General features: G+C 36.9%; 1 long non-coding RNA gene across 1 annotated transcript; it reads left to right on the top strand.

The window, feature by feature from the left end:
• Positions 1–316: 316 nt before the first annotated feature.
• Positions 317–15,410, top strand: LOC136875071 (uncharacterized). The gene is made up of 3 exons (XR_010860349.2): positions 317–422; positions 9,636–9,765; positions 15,337–15,410. It is a non-coding gene; the product is annotated as an uncharacterized lncRNA (long non-coding RNA).
• Positions 15,411–15,714: the final 304 nt, after the last annotated feature.

The following is a 15,714-nucleotide window of genomic DNA, read 5'->3' as shown; positions in this document are numbered from 1 at the left end:
ATTCTAAGAGCACATTACTCGATTCCGTCGCTAGCCCATCACTAGTTTTTTCAGTAGATTAGATGGCGAAACTGCACCAGCGCCACACGTAGTCAAGCGATGGAACTAGTGCAGCTGTGCGGAACTTTTGAACTTCTGAGAGATGAAATTAATAACACTTGTTTTGAAACAACCTAAAATGATACTCCAGACAGTCCTTTGCGCTATCATAACGCATGCAATACGCTCCTGACTATTAAACTACATCGCAATATCTTGTTTGGTTTCGAAGTGACAGGTATGTTGTTTTACAAGAAACGTATTAGCCAGCAGTACCGTCCAGCTTATTCCGTTAATTGTGTTACTTCTGTAAGATTTTATTCATTGAGGAATTGTGATTTCTATGATTTTACGCTGTGTCCACAAGCTCTAACATATTGTCGGTAATGTTCAAGTCTCAGTCATTTACTTTTGCCAAACTTATAGATCTCAGTTGAGAACTGTAAGAAGTAAATACTAATCGCTCTTAGTTTTAGATTTCTACATGTTTTGGGCTACCACTATTTTAAATGGTATTTATACTTAAGCATTAATAATTTATACCTATATCAGTAGCAGTCGACGAGTAAAATGGCGCCTGCCGGTCGTGTTGCTCCTCAAGCTGTTGAGAATTTTCAGAAATGTAATAGTTTAATGGAAAGTAGTGAGTGCATAGAATTTAACGACGGGAAGAAGAAGGTGTCAAATACCAGTGGAAGTGTGGATCAGGCCATAGGCCAAAGGAAAAATAATTCGCGAAGTGTTTGTGTATGTGACGCACGCATCGTGCATGCGGAAGCGGGAAAGTGTGTTGACTGTGTTACTTTATTATCCGAATTGGCCTCAAGGGATGAAATTATTCGAATGTTAAGGGAAGACATTGAAAGTATTAAACGTAATAGACTTAGTTTAAATGGTGTGACTGAAGTGCAAACTGAGACATGGTCGGAAGTAAGTACGAGGTGTTGTAACAGTAGGCCTAAAACTAATCATGATCGGGGCGTAGGCCTAGGTATTGAATTAAGGAATAAGTTCCAGGTCCTTGAATCAATTACCGCTAGTGAAGAAGAATGTGTAAAGATTAATAACATTCCAGCCATTACAAGGAAGCCTGCACTGGGGTTGAAGAAGAAAAAATGTAAGGTAGTTGTGTACGGGGATAGCCATGGTCGGGGTATTGCTGTCGAACTTGGTGATATGCTACCGGAGACTGAAGTTGTAGGTTTTGTCAAGCCAGGTGCTCTGTTCAAAGAGGTTCTTCAGTCAGATATGGAAGAGATGGGAACACTTAATGAGAATGACTACGTGGTTATTATGGCAGGGACGAATGATATTGCCAGAAATGAAGCATCAAATGTGATTTCTGGGGTGAAGAAAGCACTTTGCAAATTAAAGACCACCAATGTAATATTATGTAATATTCCACATCGACATGATTTAATTGAATGGTCTTGTGTAAATAAGTTAGTTGATGATACAAACAGGCGGCTACAGAAAATTGTCAAATGCTTTCGAAATACAGAAATAATTGATATGAGCAATATGGATCGAGGATATTTCACAAATCATGGCATGCATCTTAGCAGAAGAGGGAAAAAGCAGCTATGTAATATGATAAGAAAGAAAATACAACAGACTTCAGGAACAACTATCACAACCAATGCCATACCACTGCTGTTCGATAAAGATGAGGAAGTTGCAGAACATTTGCAGGTAATGAAAGTAAGAAGAGTTGAGGAAGTAGTTGAGGTGAGTGCTACCACTAAAGAAGGATGCCTAGGAGAAGAACATCAGCTGAAAGGGATTAATGTGATTCTACCACAATCATCAGAGACAGCAATACCAGAAAGCACTGAGTACTCAGGGAAAACTTGTGAGGAAACCATTGAGATCATCAGTAGCAGTCAGTTGAATGAACGAGGAGAGGAGTTACTGGAGAAGTTGGATGTTGGAGCACCATCAGGACGAACTGAAGGAGGGCAAGCTAAACAACCAGAAATAAGAACGTCAAGTAGGACAAGGAAACGACCAGTATTACTAGAGCAGGATTTTTTATGGTAAAAGGTAGCAATAGTTATAATCTAAAGGGAGAGCTAAATTTGTTCCACCAGAATGTTCAATCTTTAAGAAATAAAATTCTAAGTATGGAGGTTCTGTTGGCAGATAACCTACAAGGGTATGATGTTTTATGCTTAACTGAACATTGGTTGATGGAGGATGAGATTTCAAATTTTGTATTAGAAGGTTATGCTCTTGCAAGTAAGTTTTGTAGAAAGAAAATGAAGTGTGGAGGTTCATGTATATATGTGAATAATAATATCAAATGTAAGCAGTTGGATAAATTTGAATATCTGAATGTAGAGGAGCATTTCGAGGCTAGCTTTGTTGAACTAGTGGATTATAAGTTAATACTTATATGCATTTATAGAAATCCTTCTAGTAATGTTGAAACTTTTTATAATAATATTGAAATTATTTTAGATGACCTACAGAATCATAACAAAAATGTAATAATCATGGGTGACTTCAATGTAGATTTTTTAGGGAATAATGGTGGGCGAGATAAGCAAAGGCTAGAAATGTTGTTTTCCTTGTACGGTCTAAAGGCAGTTGTAAATCAACCAACTAGAATATCTGGGGATACAAAGTCAGCAGTAGATCAAGTCGTATTGAATGAGGAAATGTGGAACTATGAAATAGAAGTTTATGATACAGGTTTTTCAGATCATTCTGCTCAAATTGTGCATCTAAATTTTAGGGTAATAGGAAACCATAATTTAAAAAATAACAATGTAATTTACAGGGAAACTAGAATGTGCAACAAGGAAAATATTTCATATTTTAACCAGTTATTGGCCAAGGAAACTTGGGAGAGTGTATATAGAAATAACTCAACTAATGAGGCCTTCAGTGAGTTTTTGGGTTTGTTCGATTATTATTATCAAGTGGCAATACCAGTCAAAAGGATAATTGTAAAGAATTATAGGAATGGGTGGATTACAACAGGAATTAGAAATTCAAGTAGTCGATTAAGGTTTTTAAGCAAATGTGTGAAAGGGAGTAACACCTCATCTGAATTGAAGGATTATTATAAGAAGTATAAGAACATATATCAAGAAGTTTTGAAGGCTGCCAAAAGATTGCATAATGAGAATGAGCTAAAAAATTCTAAAAACAGGTCTAAATGTATGTGGAACATTATAAAAAGGGAGAAAGGTACTCTAGTTCCATTAAAAAATAATATTACTCTTACAAATGCAGGGAAAGAAATCAGTGATCCAGAAGAAGTTGCAGAAATATTTAGTAACTATTTTATAGAAGCAGTTTTGAGGTTAACGGAAAATTTTCAAACATCAGTGACAAGAACAAACTTGAATACAGTTCACAGGAATGTATCATCCATGTTTCTTACTCCTGTGACTGAGCAAGAGATAGATAAGATAATAAAACAGATGGGTAAAAAGAAGTCTTCTGGTTTAGATGGTTATTCAAACTACCTTATTCAATGCTGTTACCAATACATAATCAAGCCTCTCTGTTACTTGATAAATTTGTCACTAACCACTGGTAAATTTCCAGACAAATTCAAGGTAACCAAAGTTGTTCCGATACATAAAAAGGGTAGTGAAGAAGATGCTGGTAACTATAGGCCTGTCTGCCTCCCCTCTGTATTCTCCAAAATACTGGAAAGAATTATGTACGATAGACTGTTATCATTCTTAGAGAAGCATAATATATTAGCTGGTTGCCAGAATGGCTTTCGTAAAAATAGATCAACTACCACAGCATTCATTAACTTTATTGAACGGATATATGACACACTAGATGGGAAGGGTGCATGTTTAGGTATTTTCTTGGACTTAACAAAAGCTTTTGATATAATTGACCACAGCTTGCTTTTAGAAAAGTTATACATGTATGGAGTTCGGGGAATGGCCTATGACTGGTTCAAATCATTTTTAGGGGATAGAAGGCAGATTGTTGAAATATCATATACCGGTACTGATTTGAGCAAAAATGTAATTAAGAATGTGTATTCCTGTGCCAGAAACATAGATCATGGTGTTCCACAGGGGTCAGTTTTAGGACCATTATTATTTTTAGTATTTATTAATGATATCGTCCAAATTGTTGATGATATTCAAGGAGTGCAATTAACTTTGTTTGCAGATGATATTACTGTCTTTGTAGCTGATGAAAGTTCTGAAGGGTTAGAATTGAAGGCAGGCAATATAGTGAGTAATATCCTGAGCTGGCTTGAGGATAATAAATTAATTTTAAGTAAACAGAAAACTTCTGTGATTAGATTTCACCATAAGATTAATTTAAATATGGAAGTTAGTCCAATATCATTTGGAGAGACCATAATTGAGTACTCATCATCAACAAAGTTTCTTGGCTTGTGGATGGATGAATCGTTAACCTGGGATAAACATACAGAGTTTATAGGGAAAAAGCTTAGTAGAATTTATTTCATGATAATGTCTTTGAAAAATAGTTTTAATTTAAAGGCTTGCCAAATTATGTATTTTGCATATGTCCATCCCATACTAACCTATGGAATCATTTACTGGGGGAATTCACGATATAGCAAAGTCATCTTTAAGTTACAAAAGAAAATAATTAGAGGAATGGCCGGTGTCGGCAGGAGGACAAGCTGCAAGAAATACTTTAAACTTTATTTTATTTTACCATTGCCTAGCCTTTATATCTTCCATACACTTGTATATATGAAGGAGAATGTAAACAGCTACACCATAAATTCTGATGTACATAGGTATAATACTAGAAATAAACACAGTCTGCACATAGAAACACACAAAACTAAGCTATATGAATCAAGTTTGAGTTATGCAGGAGTACATTTATTTAATAAATTACCAGACTGCATTAAGCAGATAAAACCATGTTCAAAATTTAAGAAAGAATTATTCAAATTTGTTTCTAACCATTGTTTTTATTCTATTGAAGAATACTTAGCTCTTGAAAATTAACTTATGTATCACTTTATTTTTTATTTTTTTTTAATCTGTGCCTCTTTACCACATTGTATATTTCTCTTTATTTATCATGGCATGTATGTTACTGTTTTATCCTTTGTTACTGTAAATATGATTATTGACGTGTCCCATATCACTGTATGATCAGTTGGACGAAATAAAATACAATACAATACAATACAATACAATACAACTAGCTTTCTTTTAGATGGATCCTAGCCTTTGTGTTACAATGCCGGCAAGTCTTTCCCTCTTGTGTTGTAACAGAGTTCCGGTATGAATCTCAGTTTAACTGGATCGGATATCTGAATTTAATGGTATGGATAATTTTTGTGAAGTGCTACGCACCGGAAGTATTAAGGATGGTTGTTCTAGAAAAAAAAAAAATTATAGTATTTAGTGTATAATTGTAAGCATTGTGGTGATGTGTTGTATACCTCAGTGTGTGATATAAAAGTGACGCAGTAAATTTTGAAGTGGTTTATTTTTTTTTTTACTCTGTAGGCTGCGAAAGTTGGTAGTAGGACCCGGATACTTGCGAGTTGTTCCGTTTAGGATATCTGAAAGATTATCCGAATGTGTAGAATTGTTGGCATATCAGTGTTGTTATGGAGATTCTTCTGTATCATATCATCACCCCACAAGAGCTATATCCATTATTTATTCCTCACGTATTATCTTAACAGTAGCCCGCTTCACTTTCGTAAGATATTTCCTGATATTTATCGGTGTATTAAAGAACTTCTTCAGCACCGAGCGAATTGGCTGCGTGGTTAGGGTCGTGTTGCTGGGAGTTTGCTTGGTTCGAATGCCACCACCGGCAGCCGTGAAAATCGTTTTACGTAGTTCCCCATTTTCTCATTAGGCATATGGTGGGCAAGTAAAACCAGCAATATATTAATAGAATAACCAATGACTGCCAGAATGAGTAAACTTGGCACATTTAGGAGTTCTTCCCTATGCTGAAATATACAAAACACATTTGATCATAGTTTCCTGAATAGATATATGTGTACACAGAAATCTGTTCCCTAGCAATAGGTAAGGATTAACGCAATTGGCCACAGGGACGGAGCTCGTTACATGTGTGAGAAATTATAGTATTCATTGTCAGTGCAGTTTGTATACTTTTACAGTAAAATATCAACACTGCTATTGACTGAAATGAATTAGGTGAGGCATTCAGCACAGACAAGTTTTGTATCACCAGGGGAACAATAAAAACTGCTAAATATTTAAACCAATTGTTTGACATGGAACTCCCTTCAAGGGGCGCTCTAGTAAGCACCCCTCGGTTCTGTCATTAGACATGACATGCACATGAAAATAAAGGGAGGTTGGTAGCATTTTTAAATGAAATTAGCTGATAGGAGTGTTGTATAAATTTTTATCTTCAGTTCAGCAGATTCTTCTTCTTCTTCTTCATTTCCTGTTTCCAATCTTCTGGGTTGAGTTGTGAATCAACAACCTCATCAGTTTTATATCTCTCCACCACTCCCTTCCTTTCTCCAATATTTCTTCAACCTTTTCTCCTCTCTTCTCTGTACTCTCCTTCGCGGTATCATGCACCTCTTTCTGGGCATTTCCCATTGTCTTTCTCCTATTATTTTCTCTCTAAATACTCTCTTTGGTACTCTATCCTGTTCCGTTCTCATCATGTGTCCATACCATTTCAGCTTACTGGTCTCTCCCTTGTATTCCGATTCTCTTGCTGATTTCTATGTTTCTGCTTTTATCCCTTTATGTCTTCCCAATTATTCCTCTAAGGAATTTCATCTTGGCTGCTTAGATTCCGCTTTCATCATGTTTCCTTGTTGTCATTGTGCTGCCGCATATATCAGAATTGAAGTGTAACACATTTGGTACAGAATTTCCTTACATTTCTTTGGGACATTTCATTTCCACAGTATACCTCTCACACATTAGTAAAATGTGTTCATTAGTCTTTCGAATTTCTCTGTTTATTTTCCCATTATCAGCAGGCTGAGTGGTTCAGATGGTTGTGGGGGGGGGGGGGGGGGGTTGGTTGCCTTCTGACACCAGACTTGCAAGTTTGAGCATGGCTCAGTATGGTGCTTCATGTAGGTAGATTCATTGACACACACAAGAACTCCAGTGGGATTAAATTCTGACACCTGGCATCTCCAAAATGTAAAAACATGGTTATTAGGATGTAAAGCAAGTAACATTATTATTAATTATTTTCTCAACTTCTGCAAGTATACACCACAAATAGGCTACTTGAATCTTTCCACAACTTCCAGTGGTCTTCCATGTCTTAAGGTGGCATGTGGGCAGGCAGACCACCATATTTTGAAGGTTTTTAAAAAATTGTAGAAAATAGTAGGTAGCTTGCAATTGTAACGCGTATATATCATCAAAAAATTAAAAGTGTCTATTCTACAGATTAAAAAGTTGCATTAAGTTCTACTGAATACTTTTCACACTACACATTTTCCAACGGTATGCCTTTTGCAACAACAACAAAAAGTCTGACAACGAAGTTTTACAAATGATGAACTTGAGTGAGGAATAGTTTGAAGCATTCAGGGACACAAAGTGCTAAAGAACACATTTGATACCACCAGTATGTCTCTTTCCTCATTACTTTCCAATTTTCCGCTTTTCGTTTATCTGCATGGGCATTGCAAGTGCATCTAAATCACCAAAAGTACCCGGCGAATGTGAATCAGTCCCTGCCTTTGAATTATCATCGCTTGCGTCACTTTGTTCTAAATGAAAATCCAGTCGTATGAAGATCGTGAAACGTTAGCTAAATAAAGTTGTAAGTGCAAGATCACATCTAGGTAGAATATGATAGAATCGATCATAAATACCTTCATCACTAACATGAAGTTCGAAATCAGGTTCTGTATCTGAATCATCTACCTCTTCTTCTGAACCACTGTCATCAAACATCTCTTCTAAAATCTCTACAATTTCACCTTCATTCAATGATCCAATAATTATAGCAGAAACAAAACGCAGTCTAAACACTTCGCAGGATGTAAACAAAACTCTGAAAGCGCGCGCTTTGAGCAGCTGGAAGCAAGGCTGGAAGCATGGAGTGTAGAAGCGAACTCGAGTAAAAATAAGCTGCTATAAGTTTGAGAAAACAATGACAGAGGACACGAACGCACAGTACAGATGTTATAAAAGTACTTTAAAGTGGTATGCTTTCCGAGCGAATCTCGTCCCGGCTGTGTTGACAATATAACAAATACACAGGCCCGAGTTAGCCTCGGGTGCGGTCAGTCTGAGCTGTTACCCGACCCGATACATACTCGGGCTCGGTCTCCAGTGTGTTAATATTCTCTCTTCCTTCTCTATTACCTCTCATCACCACTACTATTGTACACTTCTCCACACATATTTTATTTCATATCCTTCTATCTCCTGATTCAATACAGTAACTTGTTCTTGTACTTCCATTTCATCTTCTCCCCAAATTACAGTATCATCTGCACAGATTAAAGCCTGTGTCTCTTTGCTTCCCATTTCTTGTTGTATACTCTCATGGATTTTCATTCATGACTGTAATGAAGAGTAGAGGGTATAATACATATCCTCGTTGCAGTCCTGTTTTTATATTCAAACGGTTTGTTTATCCTATCATAGTTTTCATACTGCTGGCTCAATTTTTTGTATATGGCTTTGGTAATTTGTTCTGCTCAGCCTGCCTTCAATTTTTATCAATTCATCCAAGACCAGTTGCCGTTGTACACTCTCATATGCTTTCTCAGTATCTATAAATACTGTCACTAAATCCTGCCTGAACTCCAATATTTTCTCTGTAGTGTTCTTTACATTCAGGAGATTGAAAACTTGAGAATTATATTTACATTGAGTGTGGAGTATCACACTCCATGGAAGTGAAACATGGATGATAACTGGTGCTGAGGAAAACAGAGTTGAAGCCTTTGAAATGTGGTGTTATTGGAAGTTGTTGAATATCAGATGGATAGAACATGTCTCAGATAAAGAGATAGTGAATCAGCTTGATGAGAGGAGAACCATTGGTGAGAATTTGATTCTAAGAAGGAAAAGTTTGATAGAACAAATCTCAAGGAACTGGGATTTTTTCAGTCAGTTTTGAAGGGAAGCTCAGAGGATAAGAATGGTAGGAAGATACCCGCCTAATCAAAGTGAGAAGCAAGTGGAATAATCACTGAATTTTTAAGACATTTTTAGTCTGATCACACTCAATTTGCCTTGAATTTTATATTGAAAAGTCATCTAGCTATTGTTTCAGTTCTGTGTAAAACTGTAGATTACATAGCTACGATTGCAATATCAGCTGTCATGTAAAATTGGGGGGTCCTTGGCTGTAATCATGATATCATCAGCCATGTTAAATTAGATATCCTATGGAAGTGATCACTGTATTGACAGTCATGTAAAACTGGAGGTCCTTGGATATGATCATAGTATTGGTCATAGAGAACTTGTGGCTCTATAGGTATGGTCACGATATCAACAGTTATATGAAATTTGAGTTTTTTTGCTGTGATATTGGCAATCATATAAAATTACAAGCTTGTTGTTTACTCTGTTTACAAATAACCTAGATAATAATGACAGCAAAATGATAATGTGTTTTTCTGGCCTGTTTTTCAGTGTGAGGTCATTGGAAGTAATCAACAAACACAGTACCTTCTAACTACTTCACTTGCATTGTGAAATGGAGCTGGAAATAAAGATCAAAGAGGAACCAGCCTGGCATGAAGGAACAGGAAGTGCTTCAGTTGTAAGTCTTATTCCAGATAACTTTATAGAGATCAAAATTCAACCCTTAGTAGCTGAATAAGTTTGGCAGGGGCAAAATTTACTCTGTGCTTACCCAATATTAACACCAGCAGTCACCACTTGCAGCATGGGCATTTAGGCGTGATATATATCTATTATGTATCTCCATCTGGAAATTGTCTGGAAATTCATGACAGCATGCTACACAAGCCTGCCAACACTCAGGAATTACAAACAACATTATTGAAGTACATATTTGGATCTGGCTAGTGAAAAAGTCATTGTTTATGGGGCAAGCAAAAGGGTTCTGGTGGCATAAGCCTGCAGATTTGGGCCACAAACTGGCTAATTGGGCTCTAGCATTTACTACAGGAACAGCAGTGCATTCTATGTTTCATAGTGTTAAAAAGCTGAATTATTATTTTGTGCTTGATAGTGAAGGAACCTTTGTTAGGTCCAGCTAGTTATGAAGTCATGATAGACTGTGTCTCAGGATTGAGGCTTCAGTGCCTTTCATGCACTAAGTAACCCTTGATTGACAGTCTATTGTTTATTCATTACCTGTGTTGGTTATTGATATGGCTGTCAGATGGTTGTGTGGTTATGTTTGTATTCTGCATGGATTGCCAATGGTATCTTTGTAGGATTGATATCATTTCCTTTCATGTCAGCCAATTACAATGCTACTAGCTGCTGAAATGATGGACAATGTTGGATGTTAGATTTAATTAGGTTATGGATGGTAGGTCCCTGGCTATCATAGTGAACATATTCTTCCTCCAAAAGAAATTACAGCTAAGATTTTCATCATTTAAACTTCTTTGCAATATTACTAATGTTGTCGCAGTATAGCATATCTAAAGTAATCACTATATTAAATGCGGAGATGCAATCAAAGATATTGGAGAAGAAGGGAGATATTTTCATCATCTTTCCTTTCTCTGTCTGTTGCTACTCTAAACACAGTCCATTGTGGTCTTCTGAGTGTGTGGCTTTCAGTTTATTGCCCCTTCATCTGATGGGTCAGTGGGTAAAGTGATGACAAGCTAATTTCATGTTGAGAAGTGTGACTCGGGTTCAATCTAGAGGTATTTGATGAAGGTGAGTTATCTCTGCATATGTCTGTAGTTATACTGAATTCCTGAACATCTATCTGTCACCTCTTGTACAAATATCAAAATTATGTTAGAGGAATGTGTGCCAATATAAGAAACACCTTTTTTTCTTCATAAATGTGCAGAGATATTCTAAATGATACATTGAATTTTAAAAGACCTATACCTTTTAAAGTCTTTCATAAAATAAGAGATGAATGCTTTCCAAATATTAATTGTGTCTTCCTTTCATCTCATGGCACACATCTGTTTAGGGTAATGCATTTAGTAGCATGTCTCTGTTGATGGCCATCAGAGAAGCAGTGATGCAATCCTTAGGTCATTCATTGTTGATGGAAATTCTGAGTAGTTGCTGTCTTCCGAACATTGATGTTGTTCCATTTTCCCTGTCCATCTCTTCTGTTCTCTGCTCAACGTCCTTATTATCAATCAATCAATCATTCAATCAGTGACCACCGAGCTGCACTGAGGGCAATCACTCAGGTTGCAGATTTCCTATATGTTGATTAACGAGCCTTTTCTTAACCCTTGTCTAGTCGCGCGAAAATTGTTACATTACTAATCACACACAGAGGTAAACTCCGGGTTTAGAAATGCGCGTCATTTTTGTCCTTTGAGATGATGTTTTGGCATGTTCATTTGCAGTATTCTTCGGTATAATTAAAAGAAACCCTTTTTTAATACTTGTAGGTCATTTTTGCACAGTTTATTTGATCTAAAAGCAGAATACTGTAGACCTTAACTATATCGAATGATCTTATGATATTAAATTTGTGAGACTCGCCATTTACCTACGATGATCACATCATATGAAATATGAAATAATATTTTTTCCTAAATAAGTTTAGAAGAACAAAACAAGGTCATCGACCTCAAAAATAAAAAGTATGCACTAATATATGAGGTACTTTATTTAATCGCACACGGATGAAAGGTCCAGGCAATGTCACTTGTCAGAACAATATTCCCACACTCGCACACAGGATGCACGTTCGCGCTGAAATGCTGACAGGACGAGCCCAAATGAACAAGGAGAAAGGTATAGCGATGGGGAGACCCACAGTTCAACTAGGAAGTTCAGTACCGTACAAGATGTAATCGGCCCAGAAGAAATCTCCGTGTGCGACTAATTAAGGGTTAAACAATTTCAGATAATTTGGAAATGATTGAACATTTTTGCTTGGTAAATGATACCAATCCCTAAATCCTCTTTCTATAAACACATATTTGATGCAGTTTTTCCTTGAATTCCAAATTCACCTTCTCTCTTAAATTTAAAAACACTACTCAGAGTTATTCGTCTACAGATGTCATTGCACAACATCTCTCCGCTTACAGCTTTGAAAATACTAACAAATAAATCAAGACAGGATGCGAGCTCATCAAACTGTGTGAAAAATGTGCATTCAAAGTGTCAAATAACATCACATCAGCACAATTTAGATTTGCTCCTTCATGGCCATCAGAGAAGCAGTGATGTAATCCTTAGGTCATTCATTGTTACTGGAAATTGCGAGTAGTTGCTGACTTATGAACATGGGGTGAACTGTTACTTTTCCCCACAGTACTTGTTTTGTCTTGAATTTCTCAGCTTTTTTTAAACTCTGTTTCTCTGCGTCTGTTAAATGGAAAAACTGAGCTAGTTGGCCATGCGGTTTGGGACGGATTCCTGTGAGTTTGCGTTCACAAGATAGTGGATTTCAAACTCACTCTCAGAAGGCCTGAAGATGTTTTCCCATGTTTCCCATTTTCACATCAATTAAATGGTATCCGATGGTATTACATATGTCTAAATGTAGTAAATGAGCAGTGCTCTATCCATGGTGTGTCCAGATATTACTAGTACTCCTGAAATGTTCAGATGTTTCAGATGTGACGCCTAATAGTTACTGTTAGTGAGAGAGTTAAGATTGGATTGGATTAGCCTGTAATTTTTATTGTCAATATCAATGTTACTTTGCCAGTTCTTTGGTTTAGAGGTTGCACATTTCTTTTCCTTCCCCTTCATTATAATAGAGGGTTGTAGCCGGTGTTTCTTAAAACCATAATTGCCATCACTACTACCACACCACCTTTATTACCACATCTGAAAAAAAATTCCTTCTACCTTAATTACTGTAGGAGAAATTAAATTACAAAACTTCGGACAATGTTTCTAAGACTGGATAGTACAGTCTGTTAAACAGAACTTCAATGCAGGTGCAATAACTCTGGGTTACTTTGATGTCCACAGTCTGCTAGAGGAACTGTGTGTTGAGGAAAGGGCAGGTTCACCTATGACAAACGAGAGATAAAATAGCTCAAAGTGTGAATGTAAGTTCTCCCAAAACAAGTATCTTTATCAGACATTGAATTCCTTTGGGAGGGCAGAATTTTGATAAGCTCATTATATTCCTCCAACACAGGTCAGTGTCTATGTTGTATGGATATCCATGTCTGAAGTCTCATGAGCGATTTCTGAGAAAATTATCTGTAATCTGCTCTGTTTAGTGGGCTCTTGTTCTTTGACAACTTAGGCAAATTAAAGTTCTCCTGTCTGTGCTCTTTGTCATAATTCTCCTCTCCTTTTTCTGCATCGCTTTCTGCGTCCTTCAGTCATTAGTGAAAATTTGGTGGAGGCATTTGACCGAGCAGTGAGAGATAACAGATGCTTTATGATTATGTCATCATCTGATGTGTTTCCTCAAGTTTCTCGAAGTGTTCTTTATGAAAATGTGAGTAAGCGATTAAATTACCGAAAGGTGTGCTCATGCCAGGTACCGAAAATGTTGATGGATGAGGACAAGAGCAAACATTTGGGCAGTGCCTTAACTTGGCTGGAGCATTACCATGAGGAAGGCGATGATTTTTTGAGTCAAATTGTAACGGGGGATGAAACCTGAGTGGTCTGTGTTACACTTGAATCAAAACAGCAGTCTATGGAATGGCGACATTGAACTTTACCCAAGAATGTGAAGTTTAAGCAAATAATGTCAGCCTGGAAAATCATGTGTACCGCATTTTGGGACAGAAAGGGGTGTTACTGGTGGACTTTCTGCCCCGTGGTGAGACAATCAGTTCAGCAACATATTGTGAGAGCTTAAACAAATTGCACCGCTCGATTCAGAACAAAAGGCATGGCATGCTCCGTAAGGGGGTCCTTTTGCTTCATGACAATGCCCGCCCACATGCGGCTCATTGAACCCAAGAACCTCATCACATCATTTAACTGGGAACAAGTCGATCACCCCCCTCCCATACAGTCCCGATCTTGTGCCCAGTGATTACCACTTGTTCCTGCATTTGAAGAAACATATGGCCGGCAAATTCCATGACGACAGTGATGGTATCTAGATAGCCATGTTGCAATGGCTGACACATCAGGCGGCCTACATCTATGAGGGTGGTATGCAAAGCTCATTGTATGATATGACATGTGCCTCAGTATTAGTGGGAATTATGTTGAAAAGTAGAGTAAAGTACAGGCTTTCATATAAAAATAAAATTGTAAAAAGATCTGTTTTATTTCATTTATTTCAAAACAGTACTTAATTAAAAAACATGCCTAGTATATTACAATGTAAGCTTTTGATCACAGTCCCTTTAGTGTTGACCAGATTTTATGAGTCCAAGTGAGAAATTTAAAGGTCTCATACTAGATCATGAAGGAGGCTCTGAAACAGCAAATGTACTTGCCAGCACTGCTGGCTCAACACCGATGGTTTTCTCGTCCCTACAGTTCTTCACAGAAAACAGCGTAACATCTTTGTAGTCGTAAAATATTTCATTTGTAGTTGCCTTGAGTGCGGCTCACATCACGTATTTTCCTGGAATATTACTGATAAGCCTGCTTCTTTGATGTTTTTAAAAATTTTGTACTTGGAAGCATTGCCATGGAACTGTCTCAAGACATTGTGCATCACTTTTTAGTTCGGCAAAACCAGAGTAGAGAATGTGCTTCGGATATTTCAAGGTATTTTAACATGCCTGTAAACAGAATGTAGTATTTATATTTCTCACTATATGTCAGAAGATATAGAACAGTTTCAACACTTGTAAGTGGTTCAAACAACCTCTAACATTATTTTGATAGCATTGGACATATAATATCAGTTCATACTATTTAGTGCTTATGTCTGTGGTTGCTTACTTCCAAAATGCTGTGTGATATAACTCCAATTCCATCTCTGGCATGATACAATATATCTTCTGGTATGCCTAAAAAAGTTTCTCGGTTTATATCTGAATAACATTCTCATCCTTTCCTTGACATTAGGTGTGAGCAAGGATAGTAACAGGATTCTCAATACAGCCTTTGGTTTTAATAATCATCTACTGGTAGAAACCTTTCATAAACATTAGTGAAATTTTGAAAGTACCTCTAAAACTGGCAGGTAATGACTTACCATTCTCACTTTTGGTGACTATAATTGTAGAACTTTGTTATGTGCATATCTAATATATCTTCTTTCCCACAGGAAAATATTGAACATGTATCAGAAATGATAACTATGAGAAACAAAGCCAAATCAGAGTTATCAGAGCCAGGGCCAACACAGGAAAACTCGTTTGAGGTAATGTACATAATTTGATAAGCCATTGTCAAATAATGAATATAGTTAGAAAGTGGCTCAGTGGATATCAATGGTTAACCCTTTATTTCAATGTGTATCATTGATAGTACCATGCATAATATACTTTATTATGCGATTGCTTTTTACTTGCCTGGTTTTCATATTTTCTTGAAGTAGTTCCAAGATGTTGTATTAGGTATCATGTAGAAGTTGGGATGGCTCCAAAGAACTCCACTGCATATCATTTGGGAAGTAGTGTTATTGATACTATTACTTTTGACT

Source organism: Anabrus simplex, chromosome 5 (genome assembly GCF_040414725.1).
Source record: "Anabrus simplex isolate iqAnaSimp1 chromosome 5, ASM4041472v1, whole genome shotgun sequence".
In the NCBI taxonomy this organism is placed as follows: Eukaryota; Metazoa; Arthropoda; class Insecta; order Orthoptera; family Tettigoniidae; genus Anabrus; species Anabrus simplex.
The sequence above is the reverse complement of the archived record's forward strand: the minus strand, read 5'-3'. Positions and strand labels throughout refer to the sequence as shown.